At 46.9% G+C, this 22,843-nt stretch overlaps 1 long non-coding RNA gene across 1 annotated transcript; it reads left to right on the top strand.

The window, feature by feature from the left end:
- The first annotated feature begins 8,399 nt into the window (after positions 1-8,399).
- LOC123334749 lies at positions 8,400-19,686 on the top strand. Its single transcript, XR_006552844.2, has 3 exons — positions 8,400-8,566; positions 8,698-8,791; positions 19,320-19,686. It is a non-coding gene; the product is annotated as an uncharacterized LOC123334749 (long non-coding RNA).
- Positions 19,687-22,843: the final 3,157 nt, after the last annotated feature.

The following is a 22,843-nucleotide window of genomic DNA, read 5'->3' as shown; positions in this document are numbered from 1 at the left end:
GGTTTTCTGGGTTGATATATCAACACAGTAACCACAGTTTTCAAGAAGAAATTCAATTCTGTGTATTTTATAAAAATCTCAACAGTAAAATATTTTTTAAAAAGAAATACTAGTGGTGTCGTAGCTTGCTTTGTTTTAATTTGGTGGTCTAATTGACAATGCACGTGATCCTCCTCTGAAACATGATTTAACTTAAAGAGTTGGCAATTTTAGAAAGCAAGAAGGTAAAAATGGAAACTAGCAAACCGTTGAATCTGAAAATCCTGCACCAACCAGTTACTTAATAAATTCTAATCCTACTTGTCTCAGTGGATATCAGTCACCCTTTCTGTGGCAGAGTATTGGGTTATTTTGCATTTGGAGTGTTTATGGCTCCTTAATGTTTTTTGAGGAGTTGTTAAATATCTGGGACACTTTTACTCGGGGATATTTTTATGCTAATAATAGATGCTAAAATGTTAATGTATGCTAAAACAACTCCTCATTACATTAGAAAAGAACTATTTGGGTAAACTCACCAGGGATGTGTAAATTAAACAAGAGATGAAATTATGTGCACAGATTTTTATATAACTTTCTGACAACCCCAACTACAGCTAGCAGAAGCCCCTGGGGACACTGACATCGAGTCCCTTTCTTGCAGCCTGAAGGTCATTAGCAAGATCAATCCCTGCCAGGTCTACTGGGCAGCTCCTTCAGGGCTCCCTGATCTCCTGATTCTAGGATGGAGTTCACCATGGGGGTTAAGGTTCTGGCCAGGGTCAGGGTGGAGACTGCGGAAATGGGAAGATTCAGAGGAAGGGGGAGAAGGGAAGAAAGCTACTGCAGCAAAGCCAGGAGACAGAGGAAAGGGGAGATGGGAGGGTGCAAAATAAAAAGTAGGGAAACCATGTGTGTTTGTGTGCTCAGTCGCTAAGTCATGTCCGACTCTTTGCGACCCCACGGACTGTAGCCCACCAGGCTCAGACTCTGTCCATGGGATACCCCAGGCAAGAATACTGGAGTAGATCGCCATTTCCTTCTCCAAGGAAACCATAATTCTCATCAAAAAGTCAAGCCATGGCTGCCCAAGTCAGGCCCGTGTTTTTAAAGCTCCACAGAAACTGGTTCTCTATGGAAGCCTGACTTCCCCCGACACCCACCCCCCCCACACACACACCCCACCTCGCTAGCCACTGGTATGGAAAAGATGCTTAGGTTGCAAGTCTCCCTACAATTTCTTTAACTTCACAAAAATAATCTGAGCTTTCTAAAACTGATTAGAGTCCAGAGTTAAATGTGGGCATAACCTTCTGACCATAGGGAGCCCAAGCAAGGAATTCTGGCTGGTTTCCGCTGCCCTGTCATAGGACTTGAGCCATACTTGGGACAACCTCCCGAGCCTGCTAGCAATTACGTGCTCTCAGTCACTTTCAAAAAGGCCATATTTCTTTACATTTCTAGGACCTAATGTGGGGTTATGTCGGGTCATGGGACCCTTGGCTGGTAGAAAGTAATTTGATGTCACTGAGAGCAAACAGACTCGTTTGTCACCCAGAGGAATAGACATCCCCGCGGGTCTGAGCTGGGAGCAGAGCAAAGCGGGCTAGCTGGGGCTGTGGGATCCAGCCATGGGTCTAGTGCTGACTTAGCCAGGTGGGCTGGGAGGGGGGCTGTCTGAATTGTTCATGTAGGTGCAGGGAGTGAAGGGTCAGCTCTGTTCCAAGCACACACACCAAGCTGGTAGAGCTTGCCTGGGACCCAGATTGTTTCAGGCCCTTGGATCCTAAGTTCATTTTCTACAGGATCCAAGTCTCAGTTTTTCATTCTCTAAAGTTAAGACTGGTTATATCAGCAACAATCCTTCCCCCTAAACCTCACTCCACTCACTGCTGCTCTAATGGTCTGTATCAGTTTCAATAAAACCTAAGGGATTCTCTACCTGAGGAATAAGATTCACCCAGCTAAGAGGTATGAAGAGGAGAAGGCAGAAAGAACCATACCTCTTATACTACTTTGGGGATGCACTTCAGGGAAGAAGATGCACTTCAGTGTGTGACAGGGCTGGCTAACACCTTGGTAAAGGGTTTCAAAGCATTTGCCTATGATGGTATCATCCACTGTTTCTAGTTACTTTCATTTGGTGGGGGGTGTAGGGTAACACAAAAAAGAACAGGGTTCCCTAAGCCCTCCTGTGAGAATCAGGGAGTGTTTAAGCCCTGGAGTATAGTAAGCTGGGCTTCCCTGATAGCTCAGTTGATAAAAAAAATCTGCCTGCAATGCAGGAGACCCTGGTTCGATCCCTGGGTCTGGAAGATTGGCTGGCGAAGGGATAGGCTACCCACTCCAGTATTCTTGGGCTTCCCTTGTGGCTCAGCTGGTAAAGAATCCACCTGCAATATGGGAGACCTGGGTTCGATCCCTGGGTTGAGAAGATCCTCTGGAGAAGGGAAAAGGCTACCCACTCCAGTATTCTGGCCTGGAGAATTCCATGGACTGTATAGTCCATGGGGTCACAAAGAGTTGGACACGACTGAGTTTGGAGAAGGCAACTTGATGGGCAAAAGGAGGGAGGAGGCCGTTTCTGACAGCCTTGGAATGAGCATAAGATGGGGTCTTCCTATTGAGGGCAACTCTCAGCATCATCACTGTCCTCTCAGGCCCCACCCCAGAGGGCCTGGAAAGTCTATCAGTGGATCCATGAAGTCCCAGGATTCACACATAGAAATGTGAAACATACATATGCTTTGTCCTTCTGTATCATTGGAAAGTATCCTGAGGCTCCTCCTCCCTAGTAATTCTTAGATGATGTGTGCCACAATTAGTGGAACAAAAGGGAAAACTTAGATCCAGCTAAAGTGGTCAGCCATGAGGGCCCGAGGAGAAGACCCTGATTTAAACAGGTGAAGCTGCCAACAGAGAAGCTGTAATTGGCATCTCTGAGGAGGAGGCCTGCCCAGAATCTGCCTGTCTTTCTGCCCACATCCACATTAGGGAGAGGCACTGGTGCAGCTGGGAGAGCTAATATAAGAGATGGCACTCATAGTGTGGTTCATTCTCCCAGGGTCCTTAAAGGCACCAGGTCCTCCATAGAAATGAGACAGTCTGAGCAAGAAGAAGAAGATGCAGCAAGGTGCAACGGCTCCACCACACAGATGTGGTGAGAACACACTGCATCTGGCTGTGCACCTGGGCAGCCGGGCTCCTCGGTTTTGCAGTGTGCCTGGCCACCACCAGCAGGTGTTGAGGGTGATGAGAGCTCAAAGCAGGTAACTGGGTGGGATGGCCTTCGGGGGATCTGCCTCCCATGAATTCTGCCGCTGTCTGTGGTTCCCAGAATCACTCAGTAACCTGGAGGAGAACCCACACGTGCACTTCACCACTCTATTGGCTCTGGGTTCAGGATCCCTAGTAAGGGTTGAATGAAAATCAGAGGAACCTGGGTCCAAGTGGCCTCAGTTGGCTGATTAGGACCAGAACCTGGAGACTGGAAAGCCAGTGAGAGCTGGACCTGTCCTCTCTGAGGTAGAAATAGTGTCTCGGCACTGAGTGGGATTTCTGCCCTGACTGGAAAACTTTGAGATAGTCGCCTGCTTCGAAGGCACAGCCAGGGAGAAAGGGTCTTCTCTTTTCGGCCCTCCCACCCTCACAATTAAGCAGTAGTCAGGATCGCGGCAGGCAGAGGCCGAGGATGCTCGCGAGACGTCGCTGCAGTTGCGACCTCTTCCCACTAGATGTCTTCCCAGTTAATCGGAATTGAAGGGCTCTGTCTGTTCCCCAGCCCGAGACTCGGTTTCCCCCGCCGCTTTTTGAAGTCTGGAGTTCCGCTGGGAAAGCAACCCTTTTTCTTTCTTTCTTATGGCCCCCCGCCACACCCCGTGCTCCCAATCCTGGCTGTGGAAATCCATCAGAATTAAACGCTGACTCCCTGCAGGCCCGCGTTGGACCCGCTCATGGCATTGGAATCCTTTTATGACCTATGATGTGTTTAAATGACACGGCAAGGTTGAGGACACACCTCGGATTAAAGTTTAATCGGCTGCCGTCAAGGTCGCCCAGGTGGTAAATGCGTTTCCTCCGACGTCTTCTGGCAGACACTGTGGGGTCCAAGGTTTGGGGCTGAGGTCCCTCTGTGCCCTCCTCCCTCTGCTCAGGCCTGGGTGAGGGCCAGGACGAGAGCCATCCTATTGGGCCCCAAGGAGGACTGAGGAAATAGGATCGATGGAGGCAGACACCCAGGGTGGGCTAATGATGGGAGCACAGTTTTTATAGCTATTAAACAAAATAGTTAAAAATTCCAAGAGGCACTTCCAATTTCCCCTGACTCCAGAGAATAGTTGTAGATCAAAAGTCATGGTCGGTGCCTTGACTATTTCCCCCAGCATGGTTCTGGTCACTCAAGGAGTGATAGGGGTTGCTGCTAATGATGGGTGGTGAGCCAAGTTAGTTGATTGTTTTGCAGGTTGCCAAGTCCTTTAGAGGTATGTCAGGATCTAGAATCCAGGCTATAATGACCCTTCCCCCGTGCCAGGCCACACAAGGTTAGCATGAATGTCAGCTGGGTTGAGTCACCAGGGCTGAACATAACTTTCTGAACCAATACATGTGTCATCAAGAATTGTCTTGGACAGTTACTCAGGGAAAAAAATCCAAGGCCAGGGCAGCATGCATATTGAGGGCTACCAGTGTGGTTTAAAAAAGGAGGTGTGTATGTAATAAGAGCTGGAAGGATAGTCAAGCCACCAATAACAGCAGCTTCCTATGGAGTAAACTGGGGGTCAGAGGGTCAGATGGTGAATTCATTTTTTGCTGTAAATTCTCTTGTATTGTTTGCAATTTGTACCAATTTCATGTGTTAGCCAGTGGGATAGCACTTGTCAGGAAACAGGGTGCTCTGTTCATCTCATGGCCAAACATGTCTGTAGGAAATTCCCTCCACATATCAACCTAGATTTGTACTCAGAGGATACATTGAAATAAGACACCCCAAAACTTAGACCTTACCCCTACAGGAATCTATTCAGATTCCTATCCCTTGGGAGGGATTCTCAGGCCTTTCTCTGCTGGGCTTGCCCTAACCTGGAATTGAGCATACCAGCCCAGGATATAAAGTCCCAGCTGCACATAGCAACAGGAGAACCCCATGGTCTCAAAACGGACTGAAGTCTTATCTTCAATTTTCCCCCAAATCTCCGTGTGCCTGGGGGTTTGTAGACAAAAACCCATCCATGCTCCTTCAGTTCAGAGATTCTCACAGCCCTTAACCATGGTGTGAATAGTAAATATCCTTTCTGTGTATATTTGGTTTGTCAATTTTTTTTTGCTGAGGGTCAACAGGCTCCACATACTTGACCAGGATGTTGACTTCTTGAGTTAGAGACAATAATGTTATCGCTGACTAAAGTTAGTTTTAAAAGTGCTTCTTCATGGAGCCTTTTGGGGGTTAGTAATTCTCTGTATCTTGATCTGGGTAGTAGTTATACAAGTATATACACATATAAAAATTCAGTGAGCTGGGCGCTTAAGATTTTTATGCTTCACTATATATGTAAGTTATATGGCAATAAAAAAAATTTTAAGTGCTTCCTCATAACAACCTGTGAAGTAGGTCCCGTGGTTATTATAATCATCTCCATTTTACAGACACAGCAAGTAAGACTCAAGGGAAGCTAGAGCGTCCCTGGCCTCGGTGGGAGAAAATAACCACTCCCAGCTTCCTGCTCCCAATCTTGCTGCTTCAATAGGGAGCTCTTTTCCAGCAGATTTCTCAGGTAACAGGAACCAGTCCTGTCTAAAGACACCCTTCTCAGGATGGTTGCGAGGCGGGGGAGGTGATAACCAGCTCCTTCTCCAAAGTGTCTAGCCTCTGAAGAGGAAAAGGATGGGGAGAGCAGTGTCCAGAGGCTGTAAGGCCTAGAGGGCCCTACTTACATCCCTCAAATGAGGAAGGTGGCCTCCGGCTGGGAACCTATTTTCTTCTCCTCCCTCTTCCAGTCACCCCTGTCCAGGCACAGAGCCCTGGGAGCCCTCCCTCATTGCGGGACACCTCTCCAGGAGGCTGCACCCTCCTTCCCATACACAGACCCCCACTCACCTCAGGCACCTTTTCTCAAAAGCACCAGAAGGGATGGGGTAGGGGTGCTCTAAAATTACGGTGGCTGCAGTTTAGATGGCTGAGGACATAGAAAGCGGTTGTTATTTATTCCAGGCACAGTCGCAAAAGGCTTCCAAAAATATCGAGCCGAGATATTTTATTGTTCAGGCTGTCTGCAGCCTGTAATTATGCGTTCAAGATGTTTAATGTGTGCAAATGCATTAGCCGCTTTCGCTGGTGAAAACCCTAGCTGGGAGCGGGGGAGAGGCAAGTCTGGAGATAATTATGTCGTACAGTCGCAAACATTATTCTGCTCTTACTGTAAACGGCCTCAGTCACCTTTACGAGAAGCCAGGAAAACTTGGAGAGTGCCTCGTAGCGTTTATGCCGGCAAAGTGGTTTCTTTCTTTCGTTCTTTCTTTTTCTCCCGTATTGTTCGAAGTGTCTATTGGGCGGCGGCGTCTGTGCCAAGTTCAGGGGCGCGCCCGAGAGAAGGCGCCGGCCGAGGAGCGCCCGGAGCGGCCCGCGCGGGTATACGGAGCCCGGGGCCCTTGGAGGCCGGGCCTGGCGCGCGGGCCTAGCAGCCAGAGGGGGCTGGGCTGGTGGCCTGGAACCCTGGCGGCCGCGGACAGCCCCCAGCTTGGGCAGGAGCGAGCGCTGCCTCTCTTCCCGGCCGTTCGGGTCTCATCCGCATTCTCCGCACCTTCCCATCAGGCCGCGATCCGCGCACCCGCAACACCCCTGCGAGACTGCTCCGTGTGGAAATGTGACCTATGGGCAGAGGCCCTAGGCCCGTGATCCCTTGCTGGGGAGCGGTGCGGGTTCGGCTCTCATCGGGCTGACCCGGCGTGAACTGGCTATTTTGGGTCCCGGGTGCTGCGGGGCCAAGAGAACAGCTGGGATGGGGGACCCCCCTCCCGGGCCGGCACGTCCGCGCCCCCATCCCCACCCGGCCCGGTGGCGCCAGGGCTCTCCGGGAAATTGGTACAGGGCTTGTGCTGGCACCTCCCACCGCGCGACACGTACATCTCGGTCCCCATATCCAGTCAGCGGCTCCGTCAGCTGAGTGTGAGTGACCAGCACAGGGACTGCGTCCAGGACGGGGACCGGCCCCCTGAGGGACCAAGGCGCACGTGTGCAAGCCAACCACAGCCTCGACTCCCCAGCTTTCTATTTCAGCTCAGGCTTTTAGGACAAAAACAACAAGGCCGCCGTGTGGAGCAGCAGGAACGGCTCTGGCCAGAGTGCCAGGGCTTGGGTGCACCTCTGGCAGCGCGATCCCCGGAAACCCCTAAAGCGCGGCCTTTTGGGAGGCGGGCGGGGGCGGCTGCAGGAGGCTCCTCTTTTGCTAGAGGCCGGCAGAAGCCCTATGGGAATCACTGGGTCCCGGCTCGGTTAGTGCAACATTCAACCTCGGGCTTGTGTCCTTTCATTTCTCCTTCGGAAACCAGATTTTGAAACTCATTTTTGGCCGCTAATTTAAAACAAAACAAAACGAAAACATTGGGCGTTCATTCCATCTTATGGGACACGTTAGAAAATCCGTGTAGGATCCAGCGTGTATTTTCTAAGACCTGACAGCGCTGCTGCCCCCCCCAGCCCCGGGGCATGGAGAATAGGCGGGTGTGGAAGGATCTAGAAGGATGATGTAATCCCATGAGGGGAAATACACAGAGAAGAAAAACAAAACCCAGGAGACATACATGATTTCCTTTTGCTTCAAATGCATCATCCAAGAGGAATCCCTTTGGGCTGCACTTACTTGAGCTCAGGGGTCTGGGTCCTTAGATCTCCCAATATTGGGCAAGGTGTGAGCTTCCCACCTCTCCCTTGAGGGTGCAGGCTCTTGCTAAGGGAGATGGAAGGGAGAAGAAAAGCCTAGTGGGGGTCCTGAGTGGCTGCAGCCCCAAAATAAACTCCATGATTTGGATGCCTCCACATAATAAAGTCGTCAAGACTCCCAGACTTGGTTAGTGATGCAGCAGCTAGAAATTTGGGGACAGCAAGAACCTGGTAGGAGGTGCAGATAGAAGCTTTCATAGAAGCTTTCAGACTCTCCTTGTTCTTCCTGTGTCTCCCTTTCTCTCTCCTATCTTTACTCCACTCAAGAGGGTCAGACCTCCAGGTACAAGTGACTTTGCTCCCAGACCCTACTTGGATGAGATGGAGAGACTGGGAAGTTTGAAGAGGGGTCTCTCACTGGTGGTTCAGACCTCAGAGACTCCAGAAGTGGTCACAACCTATTCCCCCACCCTCGCAAAAAAACCCCTACAAACTTAACCACATTCAGTGTCCCACAAGGTTGTGACCTGGAGAGCCTAAAAATGCCATCTTCTAACCCAGAGGTTCCTGGTTGCCTGAGAAGCTAAGCAGGAATTTTGCAAGCAGAAGGAAACAGGGAGGGGAAAAGCCATGGTTTCTGCTGATTTCCTTAGTCCAAAATCAGTGCTTACAGAAGAAGGAGGGCACATGTCCTGTTCTGCTCTCTTGAATGTAATTTTTCTTTCTCTCACATGAAACTGAGGGTTTCTAAATGCCTTCACAGCAATTTGATATTTGATCCTTCCTATGGGAAATGAATCTGATCATGGCCTTCCTTGCTCTCCTCCTCCTATGTTCTTCAGCCTCCTCAGAAGAGCCCATAGAAACACGGGAAGGCCCAAGGGGAATCTCTTGCTGCTGGAAATGACACTGCGTGGGACCCAGAATCCAGAGATGGTGAGTGGTTTCTCTTCAAAGCTGCCTGGGTCCTGGGGCTGGGGGGAGGTTGGGCTGGGCAGCCAGGGGGCCTCCCTTGCCACTGTACCCAGCCAGGAAAAGGGGTAGGCTCTCATGAAAATGGGTGAATATAGGGCCACCTGGAAAAATTAGCTTTCTCAGCTCTCTAGATCACTCGGAGGAGGAATTCTCTGGCTGGGAGTGATTGTTGCCAATTCCAGTTTCCAGATTTGGTTTTCCGGCCCAGGAAAATTGGGGCCTTGTTTAAGTCTTTTCCTAGAAGTTATATACTCGCTCGTTCTTCGGCTGTTTTCTATTAGCCAAATAGAAACTTCTCATGAGATAATCTCGGTTTCTCCCTGTGACCTCTGAAACATATAATTTGGGGGAGATACTGTATTTAAAATGCCAATCCCCATAATGAGCCCAGCTTACCAGTATGAGCTCCCACCCTCCCCTTAATGAACAGAGCTGTCGAGAAATAATTTCACTTTGATCTAGTTTGTGACCTGATTTTTTGGCTTAAAGAAGACTGGGCAGCTAATTGGATTCTTCAGTTGCCTTTAATCTCCACCTCAACACTTGGAACCTGACCAAGCTGAATTAAATCAAGTCTGATAAACAAGAATGGAGCTGGCTCCCAGGTTAACAGCAGCAAGAAAATCCCCCCACCATGGTGGGGTTTAATGATCACAGCGTGGCTGGCACCTCACAAAAAAAAAACATGAGGCTGTAGGCCCCCAGAACCTGCAGCACGGAAGTCTTCAGAATCCTTTCCCCTTCCCTCCCAACACCCTGGATGTGGTTTAATTAGAGAGAGAAGGCGGGGTAGAGGGAGGTGGGGAAGACAAACTTACAGTTGGTGAGAGAGGCAGGGTTGGGGGGTTCATCTCAAAGGGAGGCAGGACGTTGAGGAGACTTTGTCCCTGGGAGAGGAAGCAGGCTGAGCCTTTGAGGGCTGGACAGTAAAAGATTGCAATCTGAATTTCCAACTGTGCTCCAAGAGTGAGGGGGTGCAGGAGGGAAATAGGAGATGAGAGGCAGGGTTATGCAGCCTGAGGGGCTGGGAATCATGGGTTTTGTTTAATCTTTTCAGATGCCAGGATTTTGTGTTCTGCAGGCAAAGCAGGAGGAAGGAGTATGTTGGGACCTCCCCATTCTTAGTGTGGGGCCCGAGAAAGCCTCTTGGGCTCCTCCCCACCAGCCCCATGCTCCAGTTTGCTCTCTGCCTAGGTTGCTGGAGAATTCTGAGGGATTACTTCCTCCAAGGCAGTTGGCTTTTGGTTTAGGTCAGGATCTCTCAATCGAGGCACTATTGACATTTTGGCCTGGAATGGTTTTTGCTGTGGAGGGTGTCTTGTGCACTGCAGAATGTTTAGCATCATCTCCGGCTTCTATCCACTAGATGCCAGTAGACCCTACCCCAGTTGTGACCATCTAAAATGTCTGCAGACTTTGCCAAATGTTCCCTGAGGGCCATAATCATCCCCCTGTGGAGAATTACTGATTTAGGCCTAGGTGAAGCAGGCATTTCTGGGGGGAAAAGTGGAGTGCTTAGAGGGCGGGTCTCAGTTCTTAAAGTGCTAACACAGTAGCTTAGGAACCTACTGTGTTCCCCTTTTGAGTAGCAAAGAAAATCACACTTTCTTTCTCAAAAAACAAAACAAAACTGGAGTGCTCGGCTTGAAATGATCTTTGTAGGGTTCCAGAGAGCTGGGGAAGCAGGATGGGAACCAGTCTCTTCTTTTTTGGCCTTCTGGCCAGCTGGGTCATGAGCACCTTCTCAGGGCTGCCTTGAACCTCCACTTGGAACATCTTCATGAAGCCTTTTGGAAGCCTGTAGTTTCTAGAGCATATAATCCAAACCATTAGACATACTGAATCCAGGACAAATGTGTGTGTGTTTAGATGCTGGAGGAAGGGGATCCAGGCCTCACCTTTTCAGGCAGGCTTGAGTGAAAGAAGGGCTTCCTAGGTGGCGCTAGTGGTAAAGAAACCACCTGTAATGCAGGAGACTTGGGTTCTGGGTGGGGAAGATCCCTAGAGGAAGAAATGGCAACCCACTCCAGTATTCTTGCCTGGAAAATTCCATGGACAGAGGAGCTTGGCAGGCTACAGTCTATGGGGTTGAAAAAGAGTCGGACACAACTGAGCACCAAGTGAAAGAAAGCTCCTTTCCTTGTCATACCTGGTCTTGAAGTGGGAAATGGCTGAGTTTTGTGCAACCTGTGCTGTTGATGCTATCAGGGAGTGGAGGGCCTAGTTCAAGTGTGGAAGTGGGAGTCGGTCTCTGTGATGCTGGGGGGCAGATGCTTATCCGGTGGCTGCAGCCATTGCTTCCCTCCAGGTCTGAGACCTAGCTGACCTGGCCCAGCAATGTCTTCTGACCTAGATTTTCTAGAAACTGTAAGGTCCAGGAAATTATGAGTTTGGCATTATTTATTGAACATTTGGCATTATTATTCTAATTCTGATGGAAAATAATTTTAAAAATAAGAATTTTTATCACAATTCGGCCTTCTCAACCTGATCCTTCCTCTCTTCTTCCCCCTTCCTCTTTCCCTCCCTCCTTCTCTCTACCTCTCCCCTTCTTTCCTTTCTTGTTTTCCTTTCAGAATGTGGCCATGCACATATAACACAAATGAAGGAAAGTAAAGATTGAGAGAGATTAGTTTATTCCCAAGTACAGTTCTATCAAGCTTAAATATCAATAATAAGACCAGGGTTAAACTAGGTGAGCCTTGTGCATATTTTTGCCACAGGTATCCTGGGTCTCTTTTTCAGAACAGTTTACAAGCATTTCGGGCTAGCTAGACACCTTTAGGAGTCAGGGTCTCCAGCTGTATTAAACTTTAGGTATGTGACAAAAATTACTGAGTGCTTATAGAGTGCTAATCACTGCACAGATATGAACTCATTAATCTGCCTAACAACTCTAGGAATTATTATTGTCATCATCCTCATATCACAGATGGAGAGACAGAAACACAGCCAGGTTAAGGGGCAATGCCAGGACTGAACTCAAGCACTGGATCTGGGGGCCGTGTTTTTAACCGCTAATCTTGTCTCTTGTTACTGTACTGTGTGCAGACAGGGGCCCAGGGGACAGAAGCTGGAGAGGTGGGCATCTCTGTGCTAAGCAGGTAACCACTGCTCTAGAAATCTTACTCTCAGCTTCAAAACCAGGTTCCCTGTCAATAACACGTCTATTAATAGAAGCTTTTCTGATCATTGAAAGTAAGTTATGGGAAATGTAATGCATAACTCTGGTATTTACTGCTTCAGGAACACAGGAGACATAATGAAGGAGGGAAGGTTGTAATTGTAGAAAAACATCAATTCTAGGAACAGAAATCAGTGGCAGCCAGAGACGTTCTCCTCAGGTTTCCGGCCCTGCTGGTGGCCCCTCCACCAGGCTCCATAGAGGCAGGAACCCCCCAGAGGAGGAAAGGGGCCTGTTATAGGAGTCATCAACCTGTCACCACGGCTAGGGTGAATATGGCTTCTGAGTTGAGGGGAGGGGGTGGAGGCTTAGTCTTTAGCACCACCAGCTGCAGAGAAAGGGGGGAGGGCGCTGTGAGGTGGGGGTTGGGAGGAAGAGGCTAGAGGTAGAGCAGGCCTTCTCTACCTACCACCCTGTCCCACAACAGACATTTATTGGGCTGGCAAGTCTCCGTGCTAGGCACCACTTGGCATTTTGGTACTCATCCTTCAACAGCCTTAATAATCTGTGTGTGCATGTGTGAGTTTGTGAGAGAAAGGTGGGGTGACGCAGCTACATAAATGTTCACACTGGAGGCTGAGATAAGACCCAGGGACAGCACGCCTAGTGTGCTGAGAGGCATGGAGGAGTGAAGGCTGGGGCAGGCAGCAAGGAGGCTGAATACTTGTGCCAGGCCTAGAGAGTGTCTCTGATCCAGGACAGGCAGAGAGAGAGGTTTTTGGGAACAAGCACAAAGGGCAGTTTGGCTCAGGTTGGGGAGGCTAAGGAAGTATCGTCCAGTACCCACTACCTGCTAAATGCCGTGATTTGCAGGGGTATCTCATTTCACTCTCATGCGCAACCCCCATGAATTGGACAGGGGATCCAATCTTACAGATGAGAAAAGTGAGGCAGAAGGTCCATGACTCGTGCTAGGTCCCAGGGCTGGGTGGCCAAGGCCAGGATCTGTGTGACCCGGGAGACCCTCTCTCAGCCACCCTGAGCCAGGTCCATAGGCTTGTGTAGTTAAGTCGTGGTCAAGGGGAGCCCAAGTCGGAGGTTTTTGTTTGCGGTCTAAGAAAAAGCTGTGTTGTTCTTACATTTCTGTATTTTCCTACTGCTGCCATCACATCCAATGGATGATATCGAATAGTTCCGGGAAGCTGGGGCTTTTTTTCCCGAGGCTGGTCAGACGGCGGCACCGTAGTTCGGAGAAGGGGACCAGGGTGCGGAGAGCGCGAAGGCGTGGGCAGACGGACCGGCGCGGCCTGCAGGACCGCGGGCCCTGCGAGCGACCGCGGGAACGCGGAGCCGGGGGAGCCCCCGCGGGCCGGGCCGGGCCGAGCGCAGCCATGCCTCCTTCCGTCCGCTCCGGTCGCGTCCTCGGAGCTCGCTCGCTGCTGCGGGCTGGAGAGCCGCCTCCGGCCGCCCGGCTTCTTCCGGCCAGCCTCGCTCGGGACTGTGGCGGGACCCCGCCCGCGCGGCGGCGAAATCGAAATGGGGCGGTGATCCACCCTCTTCCGGCTCGGCGTCAGGAACCAAGGCTCCCGGCCCCGCGACTTAACCGTGTGACCGGGCCAAGATCCTGAAACGTCTTCCAACCTGTGAAGAAAGGTTAATAATGACGACAGTATCAACAGTATCCTACGAGTCTGCTTACCCCACGTGATGGGATCGAACGCGATCCTTTATTCAATGAACACAAACGCGATGTTCACCTACTATGCAACAGGCACTATGCTGGGCTCCTTTCATTCTAAACTATTTTTCATTTGTGCCTTTTCGGATACGTTATATTGAAATACTACGTACAAAAAAGTGCATAGTATCACAAAGTACCTGTGTAACCTGCAAGAGATCAAGAAACAGATGTAGTACCTTACTACCCTCCCCGCCCCGTCACTATCCTGACATCTAACACCAACAAATAGTTATTTTCATTTGACGAATAAATGATACTGTTAAAGGACACTGCACACAGGCAGTAAAATGCTATCATCGCCAAAGTTAGGTGCTATTGAGCTGGAGTGGCATTTCTCTAAGCACCTGTCTCTCCTGGATCTTTCCAATGGGCTGGAAGACTTGTTTTCTCATCCCCAGAACACCTAGGCACCCTCTTGTGGTCTCTGGGATTCTTCCATGCAATAAGGGGCTTGGTTTCCATTCTGACGGCCCTTCCTTCTGTAGCTAATGAGGGTGGCGTGGGTTTATCTCAGAAACGATAGGACAGATTTGGAGCATGGCTTGTTGTAGTATTTATTAACACAGCAAATATTATTAGTGTATTCATAATAACAACACATTTTTGAAGGTGAATGTCACCAGCCTGAGGCTCATCATAAAATGTCAACTAGGTTTTACTGCCTTAAACAACTGGAGATTTCTTTAGAAATCTTTAGACAAGGGTGTTTAAACAAGTGTGGCAGCAGAAATTTCCTATTAAACAGTTTTCTCAAGTACCACTGGGTACTGGATGGACCAGTATTGAAACAGTCCGTCTTCAGTGTTACAGTATGCTGCTATGAGTTCCAGTCTAAATATTGTTAACAGTAGGAGTCACGGGGTCTCTAAGCCCACCCCACCATGTTCCTTTCCTGTTAGACAGGGTGATGGGTAAAGGTTTAGTTTCCCTCTCCAGGCTGCCTGAGGATGCACTAGGACAGTGCCAGGAGCAACATCTTTAGATATCAGAAATCTTTATCCAGCCAAACTGAGTCCTTTATGCTTCCAGCTTTTTCCCAAGGGAGCTAAACATTCTCTGAACAGGGCCGCATCAGGGATGGAGAATATGATGGAGAACAAACTCCTTACATATGAATGGAGATTTACAACTGAGGAAGCCCTGGCCATTTCTCTCTCTCTTTGGTGGGGTTTATATGAATATTTCCTTGAATTTTGTTTTTGTGATGATAGAAAGGTATGAAATTTCAAAATTGTTAATTTTGAAGGTGACTTGGGCTTTCATTCTGGTATCAGATAGATTTAGGTTTAAGTCCCCACCCTACTGCCTACTTGATTTGTGACGTTAGGTTAGCCTGCTCACAATTCTAAAATAGTTTCATCAACTCAAAAGTGAATATGATGTTACCCAGATAACCCATAAGGCTGTTGTAAAGTTTAAGTTTCGTGATGCAGATAAAGCAGTTAGCTCAGTGCCTAGAATAATATAGGTGTAATAGTAATTTTAATTATATAATATCAATATTGGTATATAATGTAATTCTCATAGACACGGTAGAAATCATTCTAATTTTATAAGCAATAAAATAGGAAATATTGAGCCACTAACATATGCTACATCATGGATGAACCTTGAAAAGGTAAATTTTTAGTGACAGAAAGTAGATTAGTGGGTGCCTCAAGCTGGAGGGAAGTAAGATTAACTGTAGGTCATGAGGGATCCTGGCAGGACCAGGGGGATGAAAATGTTCGAAAAATGATTTATTGTGATGGTTGCACCACACAGTAGAGTTACTAAAAATCATGGAATCATACACCTGAAATGGGTGAATTTAATAACATATAAAATATACGTCAGAAAAGTTGTCTTAAAAACTCATAGACTATCACAGAGAGGAAGAACAGAATACAGGTTTCCAACTAGGTGTTCTGTGAAAGTGAAAGAAGCTTAGTCATGTCCAACTCTTTGTGACCCCACAAACTATACAATCCATGGAATTCTCCAGGCCAGAATACTGGAGTGGGTAGCTGTTCCCTTCTCTAGTGGATCTTCCTAAACCAGGAATCAAACCAGGGTCTCCTGCATTGCAGGCAGATTTGGTATTTGCCTCCCACTGAGTAGGAGAGAGAAGGAAAAGAGCAGGGGAGAAGCTATTGTTAGAATCTCCATTAAATCAGGGATGGAGCTAACCAAGACAATTAAAAGAATGTGGAGATGGCAGTGTCTTAAGGAGGGGAGAATGAAGGAAGCGTAAGCTTTCCTAGGGGATATAAGAATAGGCAACAGTTGTGGGTAACTTTTATTAAACTCAGTATTCTAGCAAGCATTATATTCTAAAGCTATATTCTCAGTATTCTGAAAAGCTTAGTGTTCTAAAATCTTTATATATATGTGTATATATATATACACACACACATATATGTATAACCTTGTTTAAGCTGCATAACATTGTAAAATGGGTAATGTTATTATGTCCATTTTTGAGGTGATGAACTTGAAACCCAGAGAAGTTGAATAACTTGACCAAAGTCATAAGTTAATATATGGCAGAGTCAGGATTAGAACCGGGGTAGTTTGTTCCAGAACACCTGCCTTTTATACTGATGCTATTAATGCATATGAAAAGGAGGAGAAAGAAAACAGGGGTCTGAGCAAAAATCTTGACTTATGTGTGTGAGTGTATGATTTTGGTATATTCTGAGATTTTTGCCTAAGGAAATATGATGTTGTTTTGTGTGTAACTACGAATCACAACAGACATCTTGATAGGGGTGGATGCTCTTGGCTTGTTGTTGCTGGGTGCCATTTTTCTATATGAATCTTTTAAAAGGCCAGACAATCCCTGCATTTCTGCATGTTTTAAGTGTGGCCATGCTTATTTCCCATAATATGAATGGAGCTCATGTTTCTGGGACAATGTTCAGATTGATTTAAACAATCCCAGAGTCACATACCCCTCTCCCAGCTCTTTCACAGCATCCCTCCTTCAGCCAAGAGTGCCCTGCCTGCTCCAAATCTTGTCTCTGGAAATCCTATTCAACTTTCTAAGATTATTTCCTCTAGAAATTATGAAGGCTTTATGGATTAAAAAAAATTTTTTTTCAAACCACTTAAAGATCTACTTTCATGGTTTACTGTATTGAGAGAGAATATGTGCTGCTAGAAGACAAAATTACACAGAACTTGAGAAGTAAGGAGAATTAAAAACTTCATTCCTTTCAAGGGTCAAAAAATACTATACCTAATATTTTCATTTGAATAGATTAAGTGGAAATAATATTCTCATTTCTTTTATTCTTGCAATTGAAAGGGGTTAAAAATTATTTGCACATATGAAACAAGCAGTTTATAAGTTATAATGAAAGGAATGCAATTTTCTTGGATACTCTACAGGGAGAAGAGGCTGAAGGGAAAAATAACACTAGTGAAACAATCAGTAATGAAAAGTGATAACAATCTGGTGGTCTAGAGATGAGGAAAGTCTACGATTTTTAAAAATACCTTTGTTATTTTTTGAGCATGGGAAATGCAAAACTAATGCATGCTTATGTAAAAAGAAATCAAAATTTGAAGAAATCTGTAATGTGGTAAGTTAATGCCTCCTCCATCATACCTCAAAGCTAAACAATGTCTAGATGTATGTGCATATAAAATATACATATGCTTCCTATATAATCATCTATAAGAAACCAATAATCACATCTGATTGAGTTGCAGAATTTACTTAAAATTTCTTTCTGCACCTTAACAAAGGAGTAATCATACCATGTCATTTTTTAACAACTTATTATTTTTCATTTAATGTAAATTTAGACCGATTTGCCTGTGAACTCACACTTTTATATAGAGTTTTTCCATTACTTGTTGAATCAGTTTATATGTAGTTGGATGGTTAGGTTGTTTCCACTTTTTCGTTATCACTAAAGTGATACAATAAATATTTTTGAGTGCATTGTGTAGGAAAATTTTCAGGAAGTGAGACTGTGGAGACAAAAGGAGTAATAACTACATTCACAGCTATCAAAATTACCTTGAAAGAGGTTTTGAATGTTTGTGTATTTATTTTTATGTTTCGCCAGTAACGTGAGGGTGAGTGTCCTTGTACGCTGTTGTCAGTCTTCAAAGTTCCTTTGCACAAACTGCATCAGTAGAAAAATAGGTTTTTGTGTTTGAACTTGACAGAGCTCCGCCTCTGTAAAGGGCAGGCTGGAGTAGGTGAGGGGCCTGGAAAGAACATCACGTCTGGGTGCACTGGAGTGTATCCAGAGGAGGGGCCCCGGGAGTCATGGTTCTGCTTGGGGAACCGTGTTCTGGGGAGTTCTGCTCCCCACAACTATAGGGGTGGGACCCGGCCGCTTGGAGCCGAGGCTTTCTGGCAGATGGAGAATCCCTGTTGAAACCGGCAGGAATGTGCTTGCCCAGCCCACTGTTGCTCCAGGGTCGAATTTCCTTCCGACAAATACGTGGTGTCGATTTGGGGGTTCCTTGGCCACTTGGCCCCTTCCCCACCATCCGCAGCCGGCCGGCGCCAGGATGCCGCTTCCCGGGGGTTCTCTGTGGGAGCTGCGGTGCCCACCCTGAGCCAACCTACCCCTAGCCAGGAGTCGCTGAGTGGTGGGCTGCACGAGCCCAGCACCTGCCCCAGGCATTGCTGACACCGAGCCCGCACGTCTCCGCGGTGACCGGACCCTGAAGGCCTGGTACCTGCAGGCCAAGCGTCATTTCTTGCCCCCTACATCCTCTTTCCAACCGCTACTGGCAGACCACCGGGGTTGGAAGCAAACAGGCCCAGGCTGACCCAGATCACTGCAGGTGTACCAGGGAACCAGGCTAAGGTAGGAGCTCAGGCCAGACTAGCCAGCTCAGTCTTGGCCAACACAGCCATGTTCTCCATGTGGGGGACCCTCCATCAACTGGGCTACCAGCCAGGTCCCGACCTAATCAGTTTCTTCCTCCAGTCAGTGGAATGCAGAAGTCCCCCCAACTGGACTAGTAGGGAACTTCTGCCCTAGAGTCATCAGCTAGTACAGACTTTTATAACAATTCGAATTAGCTGCCAACGTGTAAAAACATTTGCAAATGAAATATTTGGCAACACTATTAGCTGATGCTAATCTGGCATCCCAGTCTCTGACATCCTCAATTTCTTAATATGACCAAGCCAGCTCTGTCACTGCTACTACCAGGCATGGTGCGTGACTCCTGCTGGGGTTACAGAATGTTGTGGTTGGGACACTCTAAGTACAAATCCCTTCAGCTTCCTCTGACACACGGTGCTGTGAATTTGTCAAGGTCACCAGTGTGTGGCAGAGTTGGGACTGCGCTCTATTTACTGACAAAGGTCCAGAGGAGTGAAGTGACCTGTCCAAGGTCACCCAGCCAGGCTATGGCAGGGGCAGTACTAGAGTCCATTTTCCTGACCACTGGCCCATTCTCTTGACTGCCCAGGAGCCTCAGTACCACATAGTCATTGATCAAAGATGCTGCACATGACCCTGACCTGGGCTCTTGGCTTTTGACCTAGTCATTGGTCAGACTCTATCCTACAGGCATAGATGGAAACAAAGTTTCCCTTGCTACCATCTACGCCTATAGAATGGAGACAATCCCTAATGGCTGGCATGTGTCTTATTTCCACCTTTCAGGGGCTGGATTCTTGTCTAAGAAACATCACAGACCCATGGGCAGCTTTTCCTCATCCTGGTGCACAGGTCTGACAACAGACCTGGCCAGTACTACAGCGATTCTACTTGAATGTGCTAATCTGATCCCACTAGAAATCCACTGTCTAGCCATCAGGGGGATTTTCCCAGACCTTTAAACTTGCCACCTACAGACTGGATGAAGACAGCAAAAGCAAGAGCCACGTTATATGGCCAGCCCTGTCACGATTCTGCATTCTGTCCCCCATTTTTCACAGGGGAGCCAGGAAGAATTGGTTTCACAGTGGTGAGACTCCCTATCATAAAACGAACATAGGGAAACACGGTGGGTGAAAAGGGAATTGTTACAGTTAATAAATGACTGACGTGGAAAAGGAGAAAGACTTCTGAAATGGTTTCTTATTTTACTTAAAAGCACTTCCCACCCAAGACTAAAGCACATAAAATAAGCCAGAGACCCTGATGTCCCTCCATCAAGGATATAAAAATTTGAGGCATTTATGTTAAGTTAGCATATGGAGTATCTATCGGTAACTGTGTTAGCTCTTCAAACATATCCTCTTACCTCCTTAGCAGAAAGTGAACAGCTTTTTAAAAAACCTACATTTTTGCATGTGAGAGTCTCAGTTTGGATTTGAAATCACTCACTCTATATGAAATTACCACCCCATTTTAATAAGGTCCAAGATGTTTAATAGCTCACTTAAGGTTTCACAGCAAATTGAGAACAGAAATAGAAATAGAAGGATTGGCTATTTTTCTCAATTGGTCTCCTGAGAATGGCTTGTTCATTTTCATTCTGTCTCCAGAGAAACTTCTCATTTGCCATCTTCACAATCCCTCTATAATATCTCACTTAGTTATCACTGTGTGGGTAAAATTATTTTTTTTTAAGTGGCATATTGTACATGTAAAAATAATTAGGTCTCTGTTATACTCTAGCAATTTTTTCTTTGGTTCAGCTGCTTGCCTGGAAAAAGGTTTAGGGTAGCCTGAAGCTCTCTGAAGATGTTTTATAATTTGTCAGTGGAAAATCTCTCACACACACATGCATACATCCACACCCTTTATCACAAGTCTGAAACCTTGGGAAATTTACATTTTCTTATAGGTCTCTCCTTTCTTTCTCTCTCTCCACCTCCCTCCCTCCCTTTCTTACTCTCTCTTTTTAATTTGGAAAACAGATTTCCTTCATTTCCCATTCTCCTGGTGTGGTGCTCCATGATGTCAGAGATCCAGGCTTCTTCCACCTCGTTGCTCTGCCATGTGAAGGTCTGGGATCTCCGTAGACAAGCTCCAGGCAGGACAAAGAAACAGTGAACATGACTGTGTACGGGTTTATACACGTCTGTCTTTTAGCGATAGTGCCTGGAAGCTGCCACATAACATTCTGCTGACATCACTGGGTCAGAATTTACTTCCAGTGATATCCCTACTTGCAATGGAGGCAGGGCAATGTGGTCTGTAGATGTGGAAGCTATGTGCACTGCTGAATTCTGGAACTCTTTCATGATGAAAGAAGGGGAGAAAGTTAGCAGTCTCTGTCACAGTCACTCTGTAACTGAGTGTTATCCTCTGTAAGAGGATATGGCACACAGTATGTCCATGTGTGCTAAGTCACTTCAGTTGTCTCCGACTCTGCGACCCTATGAACTGTAGCCCACCAGGCTCCTCTGTCCATGGGATTCTCCAGTCAAGAGTACTGGAGTGGGTTGCCATTCCCTCTTCCAAGGAATCCTTCAGACCCAGGGGTCAAACCTGCGTCTCATGTTTCCTGCTTTGGTAGGCAGGTACTTTACCACTAGTGCCACCTGGGAACCCCCAGGGTGCACAGTAGGACCCCAGCAAATATTTTTTAGATTGAGTTTATCTTTTGAGGATTTCTGAGACATTCACCAGGAAGACTAATAACACTGGAACCTTCTGCTGGGCAGAGGGACAAAAAATTGGGAGTGGAAGCTGATGAAGGGGAATCAAATAGTTTTGCTTTCCAAATTGGCCACCCTTAAGCCAGCCAGCTGGAGAAAGGAGAAATCTTTGTAATGTACTTCCTCCACCTTCCAACATCCACTGAAAACATTGCCCAACATGGCAGCCTCCTTGCATTTCTTATACTATCCACCTCCCACAGATATCAAAGAAAGTCCCATGCCACCAAAACTCTATCTCTTCCCTCAAAATAGAAGAGAGACTGTCAGGAGTAGTTCTCATTTAGCAATTTATTTTTTTAATATTTATTTTTATTTATTTATTTGGCTGCACAGGGTCTTAGTTGTGGCATGTGGGATCTACCCCAACCAGGGATCAAACCCAGGCCCCAGCATTGAGAGATCAGAGTTTTAGCCACTGGACTACTAGGGGAGTCCCTCATTTAGCAATTTATTATATTTGCAGCATTAAGCCAGTGACATTACTGTAAGGCACCGGGTGCAGAACTTCTCAAGGAGACAATGTGAAGGAAGTGAGAAGTCTTGGAAATCCACTCATGTTCTGCTCTCATTTCCTCAATCCTGCTTCTAAGCCTGCCCCTCCCCTGCCCCAGCCTTCCTCTCACCTACTCTCAGAACACGGGTAAAGTGTTGTTGGGTCTCTAAGGACTGAGAGGTGATGGCTTAAAATGGGACTCCTCCCAGAGGGTGTGCTCCTTAATAAGCAGAAGAAAACCTTTATGAGCCCAAAGATTAAGAGCTAAAATGGCAGGCAATAGGGCTCTATCTGGGCTAGTAACTGCAGGAAGATGACCAGGCAGCTATTGTTTATCCCCATTTTATAGGGAAGCTCCTGAAGGTTAAGCAACTTGTCCTAGCCCACTAGTGGTGGAGCCAGAACTGAACCCTATGTCTCTCTAGCCCTGATTGTAAGTGGCTGCCCACTGGTATATCTGCCCCAGGCATGGAGCACTTGCTTCACTCATCTTTCTTTCATTGCACAAACTTACAAAACTCCCTTGGGCTTATAGTCAGGGAAGTAACACATCACAGTAGTAACAGCTAAATTGAAACTTACTACAAGCTAAATACTCTTCTAAGTTCTATATAAATAAAAATAACTCATTTTATCTTCATATGACCCCATTTTATATATGAAGAAACCGAGGCTCTAAGAAGTTAAGTAACTTGTCCAACATTACTCAACGCTATAGTGAATGTCAGAACTGGAATCAGAACCCAAGCTGTCTAACTTGAGTCTGAGCACTTAAGTTTTAGGCTAAATTACCACTATAGTTAAGAGGGCAATAGTGGTACCCTATTTTTATTTATGTATTATCTGCCTATACCTTTAAACTACCATAAAGGGGAAATTCCATCATCACACTAGGCATGTCTTGATTTTTCTTCTCCTTATCCAAGTTCCCAGTGAATGGAGTTATAGAAAGGACTCAGGAACCTGGATGCCATCTATGATGTTACCACAAAGATGGTACCAACCAAACAGTTTCTTTTCTTTTTTTTTCCAAACAGTTTCTTTACTTCAGTTACACATTTACCATCTCCATATTTGTTTGA

Source organism: Bubalus bubalis, chromosome 8 (assembly GCF_019923935.1).
Source record: "Bubalus bubalis isolate 160015118507 breed Murrah chromosome 8, NDDB_SH_1, whole genome shotgun sequence".
NCBI classification, from domain to species: Eukaryota; Metazoa; Chordata; class Mammalia; order Artiodactyla; family Bovidae; genus Bubalus; species Bubalus bubalis.
Note: the sequence above shows the minus strand (reverse complement) of the source record. Positions and strands in the feature narration are given on the sequence as shown.